Here is a 15354-nt window from a genome sequence, read left to right on the forward strand (position 1 = left end):
CATCCCCTTGGTGCTATTCTCACCGTAGTGAGTTCTTGCAAAATCTGGTTAAAAGTGTGTGGCCCTTCCCCCCTTCCTCTTGCTCCTAGTTTCACCATGCACCATGTAAGCTCCCGTTTTGTCTGCCATGACTCTGGCTTCCAGAGGCCTCCCCAGAAGCCGATGCTGGAGCTGTATTTCCTGTGCAGCCTACAGAAGCATGAACCATTTAAACCTCTTTTCTTTATAAATTACCCAGTCTTAGGTATTTCTTTATAGCAATGCAAGAACAGCCTAACACATTTCTCAACTGCCTACCCTATAGACGTCAACTTCCCTCAGACACAAAAACAGCTTTTCAGAGATGACTTAACCAGCTCCTACAATTGCTTAAGGTTAAATACCTCTGTCAACCTAAATAACAGAGAGAAGCTCTCTAAAAGATACTTATTTGGGAATAAAGCACTGCAAAGGAAATATGCATGCAACAGTAAACTATGTTGGTATTCAGGGAGGTTAAAGGAAGACAAAGATTTTTACAGGAAAAAATAAGGAGGATTACATAATTGTTTTGAAATAATTATCCTGGGCTACAAAGAACAATAGCAAGGGTGATGCCAGTCCGAGAGTGTATAGGCAGTCACTAGGCAGATGTCCTTGCAGGAGTATTTTTAATGTAAGGTTGTGACAGCCTTTGTGCAAAGTTGTAGTTTTTATTGTTTTTGGTAGTCGTTTCTGTTAGCAGGCATGTAAGCATGAGAATCCTCTCTTCTTGTCCTTCCCTGACTCTATTTGTCAAGGTTATCTTAACATAAGCGACTCCATTTTGATTCTGACAACTTACCTCTAACAAAACCCTGTATATGTCTATTTCTATCTCTATGATCTCTGCCTCTACCATCTCTATCTCTGTTTTCATCTCATCTCTATATTTCTATCTTCTAAAAAATCTCATCTCTGTTTCTCTCGTCTATCTCTATCATTTGTATATCTCTAACACCGGTATCTATATCTCTATTTCTATCTTCTAAAAAATCTCTTAATGCTTCTGCTTCTGGTTGACCTTGAGTGATACAGTTGCTATGGTCAAATGCCTCCCAACCAAGTAAGAAGAAAGGTTTTGAGGAGGTGAAGCAAATTCTGGAGTCTCTGGAGAAGAGGAAGGGGCTTCCTAGGTGGAGCAATGCTGACTCCACTGTCTTGAGCTTGTGCTGGACTTTCACTTCCTGGTTCACAGGCTGCTGGTAAGATTTGTCTCTCTCTCTCTTTTTTTTTTCTTTGAGACGAAGTCTCCCTCTATTGCCAGGCTGGAGTGCAGTGGCACAATCTTGGCTCACTGCAACCTCCACCTCCCAGGTTCAAGCAATTCTCCTGCCTCAGCCTCCCAAAAATCTGGGACTACAGGTACGCACCACCACACCCAGCTAATTTTTGTATTTTTAGTAGAGACGGGGTTTCACCATGTTGGCCAGGATGGTCTCCATCTCTTGACCTCGTGATCCACCCGCCTCGGATTCCCAAGAGATTTTTCTCTGTAACACTGTTTTAAGCAATTTGATTATGATGTGTACTAGTGTAGTTTTCTTGACATTTCTGGTGTTTGGTTTTTGGCGTTTTTGTTTTTTTACTTTCTTAGGTTTGTGAGTTGATGGTTTGCATCAAATTTGGAAAGATTTTGGTTATTTCTTCCAATGTTTATTTCATTACTCCTACTTACCTCTTAAAGATTCTAATTATACACATATCAGGCCCCTTAAAGTTGTCCTGATGCTGTGTTCAATTTTTTTTTTTTTTTTTTTTTTTGAGATGGAGTCTCACTCTGTTGCCCGGGCTGGAGTGCAGTGGCCAGATCTCGGCTCACTGCAAGCTCCGCCTCCCAGGTTTACGCCATTCTCCTGCCTCAGCCTCCCAAGTAGCTGGGACTACAGGCGCCACCACCACGCCCGGCTAATTTTTTGTATTTTTTAGTAGAGATGGGGTTTCATTGTGTTAGCCAGGATGGTCTCGATCTCCTGACCTCGTGATCCGCCCGTCTCGGCCTCCCAAAGTGCTGGGATTACAGGCTTGAGCCACCGCGCCCGGCCTGTGTTCATTTTTTAAGTCATTTCCCTGCTGTGTTTCATTTTACATAGTTTCTACTGCTATGTCTTTAGGTTGACTAATCTTTCCTCTGCAATATCTAATCTGTCATTAATCCCTCTAGTGTATTTTTCATCTCAGATTTTGTACTTTCAATCTGGGTCTTCTTAAGACATATCTTTATAGCTTTCATGACTACTTAGCATGCTCCATCTTTCTTCTACCTTTTTGAACATAGGGAAATAGTTTTAATGACTGTTCTGACACGCTTTGCCTACCAATTCTATCATCTTTGCCATTTTGGGGTCTATTTCTATTGATTAATTTTTCTCCTCAAAAGTTGTACTTTCCTGCTACTTTGCATGTCTGGTAATTTTTGATTGGATGCTAAACATTTTGAATTGTTACCTTTTTAAGCACTGAATATTTTTGTGTTTCTATGAAATTTTTGGGCTTTGTTCTTGGATACAGTTAATTAGAAACATTGATTCTTGTGAGGCTTGCTTTCACTAGGGGGCATCAGAGCAGTCTTTAGGGCTAATTTTATCCCTCTATTGAGGCAAAACTTTCCTACCGATATACCCAATGTTCCATGAATTATGAGATTTTTCTATTCTGGCTGGGGAAACACAAGTTCCAGCCCCATGTGAACTCCTTGGGTAGTTTTCTCACACAAATGTGCTCATTAGTATCAGTACTGTGCTAAACAATCAAGGGGGAATCCTCTGCAGATCTCCTCAATTTTTTCTCTGTTCAGTTCTCTCTTCTTGGCACTCTGCCCTGTGAATTGTCACTGTCTTGGCATGCCGGACTCCCAGTTCTGTCTCTTGATGTCTGGGAGGCTGCTGGGCTCCACTGATATTGCCTTCTCTGGGTTGTACCCTGAGAACGCTCTCCGGGCAGTAAGTTGGGACGATTGTAGGACTCAACCTGTAGGAGCCCCTCTCAGGTATCATTCTCCTGTACTGGTTGATGTCAAATATCTGAAAGACATTGTTTCATATACTTTGCCTGTTTTGTTGTTGTTTACTAAAGATAAATCTGGTCAATATTACTGTATCTTAGCTAGAAGTGGAAAGCTTAAATTAGTTTTTAGGTAAAAATTTTTTCTGCTAAATATGTGTAACCTAAGAGTATCCTGTAATTGCAAAACAGCTACTAAGAAAACAAAACAAAATACACAAAAGCCCTGTTATCACATTCAATTACTTCTACATATAAGTGGTAACCTTTTAATACTTTTACAACTAAAACAAAACACCAAAATCAATTATATGCTGAGAAAGATGTAAGATGGCTTTTAATGTCCATAGCCCCCAACTTGAAATTTTTGTTATTATTATTTTCATTAATTATCGTGATTACAAGTCATTGTAAATATATAGGTCTAAAATATACTTATAAGATAACTGTCATAATCTATTATGTATAGAAATTGTCAAATTTTCTGTAAGAATACATTTTTAAAATGTGCTCCAATGCTTAAGAATAAGTTAAAAACAACAGTTTTAGACACTATTGTGGAAACTTTTCTTAGTGATTGCCACAACAGAATATATGTAGGCCAGTTTAGGTTCAATGAATGGGGTAAGAATAGTGATAGAAAGACCGGGCATGGTGGCTAACGCCTGGAATCCCAGTACTTTGGGAGGCCGAGGCAGGCAGATCATGAGGTCAGGAGATCGAGACCATCCTGGCCAACACGGTGAAACCCCATCTGTACTAAAAATACAAAAAATTAGCCAGGCATGGTGGCACACACCTGTAATCCTAGCTACTCGGGAGAGTGAGGCAGGAGAATTGCTTGAACCCTGGAGGTGGAGGTTGCAGTGAACCGAGATGGCGCCACTGTGCTCCAGCCTGGGTAACAGAGCCAGACTCTCTCAAAAAAAAAAAAAAAAAAAAAAAAAGTGATACAAAAAGGTTATCAACCACAAAGTAATGAATAGCATCAACTCCTAATGCTGACATAGGCTTATTTCTAAAGTAGTACTGTTAGGTTCAAGATTTTAATTTTATTGCATCACTTTTCTCCACACCAGCATTTCCCAAACTGTCTTTAAGAAGACGTCCAAAACACAAGTTTCAGGAGATGTTAACAGGCCCTCTGTGGCTAAAAGAGGTTCTGGGAATAAATAAGTTTGGAAGAAACATTGAAAAAGCCTGCATATTATGTCTTATGTTTAAATATGCATAATATGCATAATGCATATTAATATTAAAGGATCTGACAAGTCCTGCTTAATTTGGTTTAATCAAACGTTTTATTAAACTTAATATTTCCTGAGGGAAAAGTGCTATTTGCAAAATCAGTTGGGGAAACTCTGTCTAGATGTTTAAAATATGTATAATAATCATGTGTCATTGCAATGATTATTTCTAGAACCTTACCATGGGCTGGACCCTTAAAATATTAAATGCTCCTATTTTGTTATTGTTCTAATGCTGCATTGTATAATATGTAGCCACTGGCTCCATGGGGCTATTATTGAACTTTTAATTAATTAAAATTAAATAAAACTGAAAATTCAGTTCCTCAGACTAGCTACATTTTAAGTGCTCAATAGCCACATGTGGCAAGGTGCTAACCACATAGGACATGACTCTGGTTTTTTTGAGTCTAAAAGTAAGTACTGTAGTAATGCAAATTATCATAAATTTCTAAAACAGTCAATGTAGACACTGCCACCCAGAGTTCTCAACCACCTTTGAAAACATCAATTTATTAATCTTCATAAAAGTGTTGTGAAGTAGAAAGTGTAATTCTTTCCAGGAGAGAGAAGCTCAGGTGCTTTTGTCTAAGGGAAATTTTAGTTGCTGGATATAATTTAATTGCTCCATTAGTCGTTTGTAGAACTTCCCTGTGGTTTTCTGGACGTGCCATAAGCAAAAGCAATGAATATAAAACAAAGCCCAAATTCTCACCATTTACCATAGGAAGTTGGGGAGCCACATGCTTTCCAGTTACCCTCACAGGTACAAGTAGGGATGGGCATGTGCCATTTGCTCCCAGCCTCTGGATGTAGCTGCAACCTCTAGTACTTCTCTCAGGAGGGGACGGGCACTCTCCTGGCCCTGTGTTTTAGGACCTATCCATACACCTACCCCAAACATCTCTTCTAGCCAGCGTAGCAAGGGTCAAAACTTTAACACCCATACTGTTTAGATGTGCAAAGGAAAACAGCTTCTTGATTTCTTTACACCTAATCCAATTAATCTTTTACAGGAATCCCTACCTGCAGGAGGGGGTGGGAACAGTAACTTTAAACTTGCTAATTACTGAACAAACTCTCTTCCTTTTTGGATGATCCTGTTAGGATAACATGGACTTTCAGATCTGCTCTCAGTCCCTCTCCCGGATGGTGTCTGGGTGTGTTTCTGGGACACCCGTGATGGTGGAGCCAGGAGGGAGGAGGCTGTGGAGCCTCTGGGAGTTGCCAGATTTAGCAAATAAAATACAGGACAACCAGTTAAATTTGAATTTTAGATAAACGCCAAATAATTTTTAGCATAAGCATGCAGCTAAACGAATATTGAAAAATTGTTTGCCTCTGGAAGGCCGAGGTGAGATGATCACTTCAGCCCAGAAGTTAGAGATTATAGTGAGGTGTGATTGCGCCACTGCACTCCAGCCTGCGTCGATAGAGCAAAACCTTGTCTCTAAAATAATAACAGTAATAATTGTTATTATTTGTGGTTTATCTGAAATTCAAACTTACCTGGCATCCGGTATTTTGTCGGGTGACCCACAGCACTTCCGCATCCCCTCATGGCAGACTTCCGGCTCGTCTGCTCACCATGTGGAAACCTGGAGGAGACCCCGGGAAGCTCTCTAGTCAGCTCCCTAGTCAGCTCCCCGCCAGAATCCTGCTCTTGCGCATTTGTGAGGCTGAATGTGAGGTTTCCAGAAGAGGCTAGTATCTTTCCACCCACGAGCAGGGAAACAGACTGGTTTTCTTGGATGCTTTTCTAGCTACCTCACCATTTCCTCAGCCCCATCGCCAGGTGAGGTTCAAATCTTAGGGACCTAAGGAAAGGAGACTGCTTATGTCTGACCTTGTTCTTTCTCTACTTCCGGGTTCCTTTTTGCACTCCACCGGGGGAAAAGAGTCAGGCTTACCTCCTCTATTCCATCTTCTCCTTCTTTCCAGTAACATGAGCATCATGCCATGGCTTAGTCTTTTTTTTTTTTTCATGTGTTTTTAAAATTTAACTTAAAAGAACTTATATGGATACATAGCAGGTGTGTATATTTATGGGGTACATGAGTTATTTTGATACAGGCATACAATGCGATGCCTTAGGTTAAGGGCAGGCAGGGTACTTTCTGTGACAGGAAGAGATGATGACCCGGAAAGGCTAGATATCTCTTCTTATGGGACTATTTGAAACTGGGAACAACCAAAGATGAGAACACATTGATTTTAAAAGAGGATACAGGCCTGGCGTGGTGGCTTATACCTGTAATCCCAGCACTCTGGGAGGCCGAGGTGGGTGGATCACCTGAGGTCAGGAGTTTGAGACCAGCCTGGCCAACATGGTGAAACCCCATCTCTACTAAAAATACAAAAATTAGCCAGGCATGGTGGCGGGCGCCTGTGACCCCAGCTACTCGGAAGGCTGAGGCAGAGAATTGCTTGAGCCTGGGAGGTGGAGGTTGCAGTGAGTCGAGACTGCACCACTGCATTCCAGCCTGGGTGACACAGTGAGACTCCATCTCAAAAAAAAAAAAAAAAAAGGATACAATCTGACTCTCATACAAATATAAAATGGACCCACATGAAAGATTTCATGTAACTTGTTAATTAATGAGGGAACCAGAAAATTGTTACAAATTGTTCAAAGGAGAATCCAAACAGCAGACGCAATTATAGTCTATTATTAAGCATGCTGAATGTATTTACATTAAAGCACATAAAAAAAACAAAAAAAAAAAACCTGTCTTCTTCCACTTGAGGGAGGGAAGCCAATTGAACTTCCTTGGGACAGAATTTATCTTTGTATGGCAGAAATTATTTGATTACTAATATGTTTCTACAGGTAACTTCTGTTTCCACAGGGCTGTACAATAGTCTGGTCATTCACAATGAAAGGCAGGAATAACCCAGATGGATGAGATGGTTAGGATGCCTACTAAATTTCAAAGTCTTTCTCGATTTTTTTCTTACAATTTAACACATTAAGAGCACTAGCCTATTATAGGTGTTTTTCCATCCTCTGGAGTCACTTATAGCCCCTAATTTGACTTTGACCGATTGATTTTTCTGCAGAGAGACACAAGATAAGAAACTTTCCTGGGCCTGAAGTGGTGAACATATCTTGAATTCTACAGTCAAATATATCTGAGTTTAAATCCTGGTCCCGCTTGTTCTAGCTGCATGACTTTGGGAAAGTTGCATGATTTTGGAGACTCAATTTCCTCATCTGTCAAATGGGTACTATGAAACCTAATCTAGGTGGATAAGAGGATTAAATGAGATGATGTACAGCAATTTCCCAGCACAGTACCTAGAATACAGTAGGTTATCAACAAAGTTTGTTGGACTGAACTGCTGACGAAGTTTGCTTCTGTGTCAAGGTTTCCTCGTTACTGGTTCCTTGTTCCATTCTGTGGACTGATGAGCCCCAGCATGCCCTCTTGCAGTGGTTCTGGATGCCAGTTGACTGATGGATTCCTACTCCAATGCCAAAGACGCAAAGGGATTAAGGAACTTAGACCGACAAAGTTAATCCTCTAATTTTGCAAGAGACTGAGACCCAGAGAGTAAACAAGTTGCCTGGGTCACCCAGATGGCAAAAGGTAGCCTGGCACAGAGGAGAGGACAGTGAGTCTAGTCTTGGCTCTAGCATGTGCTTGTCTGACTTTGGGTTATATTAACAGTTACTATTTACTGGCTGACTGCTGCTTGCTAGGTGTTGGGCATATGCTATGGACTGAATGTGAACCCCCAAAATTCATATGTTGATGCCATAATCTCCAATGTGATGGTATTTGGAGGCAGGGCCTTTGGGAGGTCATTAGGTCATGAGGGCTCTGCCTTCATGAATGGGATTGGTGCCCTTATAAGAAGAGACATGAGAGGCTGTCATTCTCTGCCATGCCATGACACAGCAGGAAGGCATCTGTCTGCAAAGCAGAAAGAGAGTCCTCACCAGAACCAGATCATACTAGCACCCTAATCTTGGATTTCTAGCCCCCAGAGCTGTGAAGTAAGTTTGAAGACTGCTTAACTCACCCTATGTATTTTGTTATGGTGGTCTAAGACAACTAAGAGAGCATATTATAATCATCTAATTTCAGTCTCACAATGCTATTATATCAATCTGGACTCACTCACATCTCTTTGGCTCATAAACGAAAGGTACCACACTGCCTTCCCCTAGATTTGTTGAAGAACTATGATTCTCCACTTAATGGATCTCTTTGTCTCCAGTTCCCTAGAGACTGTAGAAACCATTAAATACAAACTTTCTCTACTTCCTCTACCATTTCCTTCAAACCTATACATCCCCATCCTTCCTTTCATCCTTTATTTCCCATCGCCTGTACTTGGAGGAAGGGGTCCTCCTGGCCAAGATGAACCCCTCCACCCAGCTCTTGACTATCCATCTTCTTTCTTCCTCCAAAACTCTTCACCATCATTGGTAGCCTCTCTCTTCCTGGTCTTTGAAACTTGTCCTTTCCACTACCTCCACGCCCTTAGCAAATAAACCTGGTTGGGTCTGTGCTACAAACATTATACTCTAGCATATATCTCATCTCTCTATTTTTCTTTCTGATTAAACTTATTGCAAAGTACTGTGGCTCTCTGTCCTTGATATCTCTCATATTCTCACTCCTCAACCCATTGCATTGCTTAATCTTAAAAACAAAACAGAACAAAACAAAAAAACTTCAGTTTCAATCTTGATTGAATGCATGGAGGTGTCTATTCATATGTAAATGCAAATGCAAATGAAAAATAAGTGGCTTATTTTTTTCCTGTTGAAAATAAGAAAAGGAACTTCTCTCCTTCCACGCCTCTCTCCTTCCTTTTCTTAGAGCATTTACTTCAGAAAACTTGTCATTATAAATTCTCCCTCCTGTCTTTGAAATGCATATAAACCCTTTGGAAAACTAGCTAGCCCTTTTTGTCAGCTTTATGTTCCAGGAGTAAGGTCTTTCTCAAAGACATGGAAACCATCTCTTTGGAATTTAAACATCAAGGAAGAAAGGAAATAGCACCCCTGTCTCCCAGGTTCTGTGGAAGTGTAGACGCCTAGCTTGGGTGATAGTGGGTGCCTTGTTCCAACTTTCAAAACTACCTCCTGTGACAAAGATATGAAACATTTATTTTCCTTTGTATAAAGCAAATTAACCAACATAGATAGTCACCCCAATTGCCAGGTTAATCAAGGATAAACTATGTGTGACAAATGGTGCTGTCAATTCGTCTTGCTTGAGGACTAGTTATTGTTTATTTTGAGAACATGTATGTAATAGGTTGTTTCTGCTTGGCTGTATAAAAGAGTGAGATTGGCCAGGCGTGGTGGCTCACGCCTGTAATCCCAGCACTTTGGGAGGCCGAGGCAGGCAGATCACGAGGTCAGGAGATCGAGACCATCCTGGCTAACACGGTGAAACCCCATCTCTACTAAAAATACAAAAAATTAGCCAGACGTGGTGGTGGGCGCCTGTAGTCTCAGTTACTCAGGAGGCTGAGGCAGGAGAATGGCATGAACACGGGAGGCGGAGCTTGCAGTGAGCCAAGATCGCGGCACTGCACTCCAGCCTGGGCAGAGTGAGACTCCGTCTCAAAACAAACAAACAAACAACAACAACAAAAAAGGTGAGATTTCTTTCTGTCTTTGTGGATTGCCTATAGTGCACATCACATTCTGGTTTAATGCTTATTCAATAATGAACTGTTTTGTTTCTCTGCTTCCTTTGTGGAAAATTTTGGGGTTGAGAGATTCTGAATTTAATTACATTTCACCCACACATACTTGGGAGGGCTTGCCATAGATTACACTCCCATTTGGCTCTGTGACATCACTCTGCACTGTGTTTTGTCCTGGGTCTCTGGCATACCTTGGCCTCTTGCCCTAACTTACTTTCTTTGGCCCTCCCATTAAGCAATACGTCCTCCCAGTTTCCTGCTCGATTTCTAGTTCGTTTGTTTGTTCATTGTTTTCTTTTCTTTTCTCCTTTTCTTTTCTTTTCTTTTTTCTTTCTGTCTCTCTCTTTTCTCTGCTTCTCTCTCCTTCTCTCTCTCTCTCTTTCACCTTCTCTCTCTCTCTCCTTCTCTCCTTCTTTCTCTCTCCCTCTCTCTTTCTCTCTTTCTTCAGAGTTTTGCTCTTTTTGCCCAAACTGCAGTGCAATGGCATGATCTCGGCTCGCTGCAACCTCTACCTCCCGGGTTCAAGCGATTCTCCTACCTCAGCCTCCCAAGTAGCTGGTATTACAGGCATGTGCAACCATGCCTGGATAATTTTTTGTATTTTTAGTAGAGATAGGGTTTCACCATGTTGGTCAGCTGGTCTCGAACTCCAGACCTTAGGTGATCCACCCACCTCAGCCTCCCAAAGTGCTGGGATTACAGGTGTGAGCCACCACACCTGGCCAAGTTCTAGTCTTTTCTTAATATGAAAAATTTCAGCCATGCTAAAGATTTCTACAACTGACTGCATGTGATGAGGGTTAATTTTTAAAAAAATCTTCAGTCCAGATTTCATTTCCAGATTTGAATTTTAATTGTCTATTGGACACCATCATAGAGCACCTTTTCCCATTAGCACCTAAAACTCACCATGACAGAATAGTGGAGTAGAAACAAATGATTTTGGTTTGGTATAAAAAAAATCTTTGTTCACATACTAGAGCTGAGTTTTAATTGTGATGATTAGCTCTGTGACCTTGGAAAAGTTATTTTTAACCTCTTCAAGCCTCACTTTTCCATCTGACAAATCAAAATAATAATAGTGTTAGTATCGTCATATGCATCCGTGTGAAGAGAGTCCACCAACAGGCTTTGTGTGAGCAACATTGCTGTTTATTTCATGTGGGTGCAGGCGGGCTGAGTCCGAAAAAGAAGTCAGTGAAGGGAGATAGGGGTGGGGCTGTTGTATAGGATTTGAGTGGGTAGTGGAAGATCTCAGTCAAAGGGGGTTCTCTGGCAGGTGGGGCAGTCGGGGGGGGGGGGGTGGTGGTCACAAGGTGCTCAGCAGGGGAGCTTCTGAGCCAGGAGAAGGAATTTCACAAGGTAGTGTCATCAGTTAAGGCAGGAACCGGACATTTTCACTTCTTTTGTGATTCTTCAGTTACTTCAGGCCATCTGGATGTATATGTGCAGGCTTGGGCCCAGAGGCCTGAGAAGTATCAGTATTATAAGAAATAACTTATAGAAATAAAGAAAACAATTTGATTTACTCTAATATCAAGAAGAATGAAATTCTAGGAATAAATTTAACCAGCGAAGTGAAAGATCTGCACAGTGAAAACTAAAACAGTGATGAAAGAAATTGAAGAAGACACAAGTGAATGGAAAGATATTTCATGTTCATGGATTGGGAGAATTAATAGTGTTAAAGTGTCCATACTATCCAAAGCAATATAGATTCAACACAATCCCTGTCAAAATGTCAATGGCATTTTTCACAGAAATAGAAAAAGTTATTCTAAAATTCATATGAAACCACAAAAGACCTGAAATGGCCCAAACAAACAAACAAAATCTTTAGAGTGAAAAACAAAGTTATAGGCATTACACATTCTGATTTCAAATTATATTAATAAAGCTATAGTAATCAAAACACTGTGGCACTGGCATGAAAATACAGACATAAAGCAATGAAACAGAATAGAGAGCCCAGAAATAAACCCAAGCATATAAAAATCAACTAGTTTTTGACAAGGACGTCAAGAAAACACAATGGAGAAAGAATAATCTCTTCCATAAATGGTGGTGTGAAAATTGGACATCCACCACTGGGGAGACTGGACCCTCATCTTACATCATACACAAAAATAAACTCAAAAAGGATGAAAAATCTGAAACCATAAAATTTCTATAAGAAACATGGGGGGAAAGTTTCTTGATATTGATCTTGGCAATGATATTTTTGGATATCACACCAAAAGCTCAGGCAACAACAACAAGGATGAATAGGTGAGACTACATCAGACTACATCCAACTGAAAACTTTCTGCGCATTGGCTGGTTGTGGTAGTTCACATCTGTAATCCCAGCACTTTGGGAGGCCAAGATTGGAGGGTCACTTGAGGCCAGGAGATCAAGGATCACCCTGGGCAACATAATGAGATCTGTCACTACAAAATAAATAAATAATAAAAAATTAAATGAAATAATCAACAAAATGAAAAGACAGCCTACTGATTGGGAGAATATACATATATAAATTGGGACTGTCCTGGGCAGACTGAGATAAATGATTGCTTTACCTTTTTCTGAAAAAATTACTACCTGCCCTTGGGGCTGTGTTTTCGTCTTACCTAAGAATTTGCCCATGGGTGCAACAGCATGCTGACACAAAGCAAGAAGGTTGTATAGTTCTGATCTTAAAGTGGAAAAAAATCATCTGTGGTGAGGAATGGAATTTGACTTGGTGCAGCTCTATCTTGACTGGGAGCCATAAAGGCAAAAATGTTGAAGACTAAACACCCCAGCCTTTGGGCATCTACAGTGGATTTTTGGGATTGAGTTGCCGGACCTTAGGATTGCAGGTTTGGAGGTACTTTGAATAAAATGGAAGTTCCTTTCATAAAAACTATTGAAGCAACAAAGGAGGAAGGCCTTGATAGAGTGAAATGTTTCATTGTATTTGCACTCTGAGGTGCAGAGATGTTTGGAGAAATCTGTTAGTGGCAGGATGGGAGGAATTTGTCTTGAGAGCTAGAAACTCTGAGGTCAGGTTTTATTGCGATGTACCTAGGTAGGAATTTTCTTAATGCACTCATCATGCATGGAGTTGATAGCACGTTGAATCTGTGGCTTGATATCTTTTGTTTGCTTTGGAAAATTCTTACTGTTTTAGAGGGGGCAACCTCAAACTTACAGAAAATTGCAATAACAATACAAGTAAATTTTTTTCTCTGAAATGTTTATTGATAAGTGGCTGATATAATGCCCTATCACTCTTGATTAGTTTAATTCATATTACCTGTTGATTAGAAATTCTACAAAATCAGAGTACAATGATCAAAGTGAGGAAATTAACTTGAGCTTACTGCTACCAATGAATCTTCAGACCCCACTCAAATTTCATCAATAGTCTCAATAATGTTCTTTATATCAAAAAGATGAAATCCAGAATTAAGCATTTAGATTTCATGCCTCTTTAGTTCCCTTTAGTTTGGAAAAGATTGTCTATTTTTCTCGACTTTTATAACCTTGAAATTTTTGAAGATTACAGGACAATTTATTTGTAGAATGTCTCTCAATTTGGTTTTTTCCTAATATTTCTTCATTATTAGATACAATTTTTGTAGGGGTGTCACAGAAGTGATGCTTTATTTTCTCATTGTGTCTATCAAGTGGATCATGATTTTGATTTACTCTTACTGATAATGCTCAACTAAACCTCTTGATTAAAGTGGTTCTGCCAAGATTCTCACCTGCCAAGCTGCACTTTTTCCCTTTGTAAGTAATACATAATTTGGGAGAAGATACCTTAAGGCTACATAAATACCTCATTCCCCTTAAAACATTTCAATATATTTAATTATTTATATTAATATGGTGTCATGAATTCCTACTTTATTCAATGGGTTACAATTCTGTTATTGTTATTTATTCTGATGTTCAAATTGTCCCATATTTGGCTTGTTGGAATCTTTTCAAGTTGGCTTCTCTGCTTTTTTTTGGTCATGTCTCCATCATTCTTTGAGCATTTTCTTACTTTCTTGTACAAAAAGATATTCTGGGCTTATCTTACACTTTCTCTGCTCTTGCTTTGAAATTACCGTTTCTTCAATGAGCTCTGTTTCCCTTTCGAGGAGGATGGTTTTTAGAAACCAAGTTCTAGGTAGCATGTGTACTCATTGCTGTTGAGGTGTCGCTGCTCCTGGGCCCTTTCTGTGAATAGAGCTAGGAAAGTTCGATTATACTTTGTTAAACCTTTTTATCATGCCTGATGTGTCTCTTAAGCTCTTTTCTAAATTTTGCATTCTTTGCTTCTCAGTGCTTTTATTCTACTTCTGTCCTGTATCCAAGTTTACTTGTTTTCTTGCCAACTTTATGCAATTTTCTGTTAAACCTATCTGGTAATATCTTAATTTTAGTCATTGAAATTTTCAGTTATAGAAAATCCATTTGATTCTTTAGTTTTCTGCCAAAATTTACCGTCTTGTACTTTAATTCCTTGGCCAGTCTTATAATTCTAATATATGAAGCTCCAGGGATCTATTTCTTCTGCTTAATTTCTCTCTCTCTCTTTCGATTGACTACTTATTCATCAGTCAATCAACTAGGCTAAGGTAGGATCAGAATCAGGAATAGAGGCTGTTTGAAGTTGAACTTTATTCCAGGTATAGCTCTTTGGGGTTCCAGTAAAAATCTTGAGGTGTTTATCAGGACTTTCCTCATCAGGGGCCCCTGAACTCTAATTCTCATGTTTTTAGCTCTGTGAAATTGCCAATACCTCTGCTCTGTTCCTTTGCTTCTTGGCTGCTGCTTTTACTTTTGGAATCACCAGTTATAATGAGATTTAAAGTGGCCCTGGACACTTGATGTGACTTTCTGGATTCCTTCCTCTTCTGGATGTTAGCCCCTCCAAATTCTCACTATCTTCATATGTTTCTGAAACCTTTAAACAATTAGTTTTTTTTTTTTTTTTTTAATTTTTGGCCAGGGTTTTTAGTTGTTCTGTGTCAGTGAACTGATCTGAGACCACTAAATCAACCATTGACAGAGGGGGACTTCCTATTCCAGTTTGATAATTTTCTCCTGCTCATACCCAGGGTGTAGTGTAGTGGTGCCATCTTGGCTTACTGCGACCTCCACCTACTGGGTTCAAGCGATTCTCCTGCCTCAGCCTCCTGAGTAACTGGGATTATAGGCGTGCATCACCACGTCTGGAAATTTTTGCATTTTTAGTAGAATCAGGTTTCACCATGTTGGCCAGGCTGGTCTCGAACTCCTGGCCCAAGTGATCTGCCAAAGTCTGGGATTACAGGTCTGCTTCTTTAATTTTCTGTTTGTCATTTTTTAGGGCAGGGACTTTTGTAGGGATAGCCTATCAGTTCAGTTTTCCTGTGGTGAGTATGGTGGGGAGCTGTATTTGGGTGACGGTTGTATT

The 15354-nt window shown here is 40.1% G+C and overlaps 1 pseudogene across 1 annotated transcript; it reads right to left on the minus strand.

The window, feature by feature from the left end:
• Positions 1–11073: 11073 nt before the first annotated feature.
• On the minus strand, positions 11074–12735 carry LOC144340219 (uncharacterized; annotated as a pseudogene). Its single transcript, XR_013415973.1, has one exon. The product of XR_013415973.1 is annotated as an uncharacterized LOC144340219 (transcript).
• Positions 12736–15354: the final 2619 nt, after the last annotated feature.

The sequence above is a fragment of the Macaca mulatta genome, chromosome 1 (assembly GCF_049350105.2).
Source record: "Macaca mulatta isolate MMU2019108-1 chromosome 1, T2T-MMU8v2.0, whole genome shotgun sequence".
In the NCBI taxonomy this organism is placed as follows: Eukaryota; Metazoa; Chordata; class Mammalia; order Primates; family Cercopithecidae; genus Macaca; species Macaca mulatta.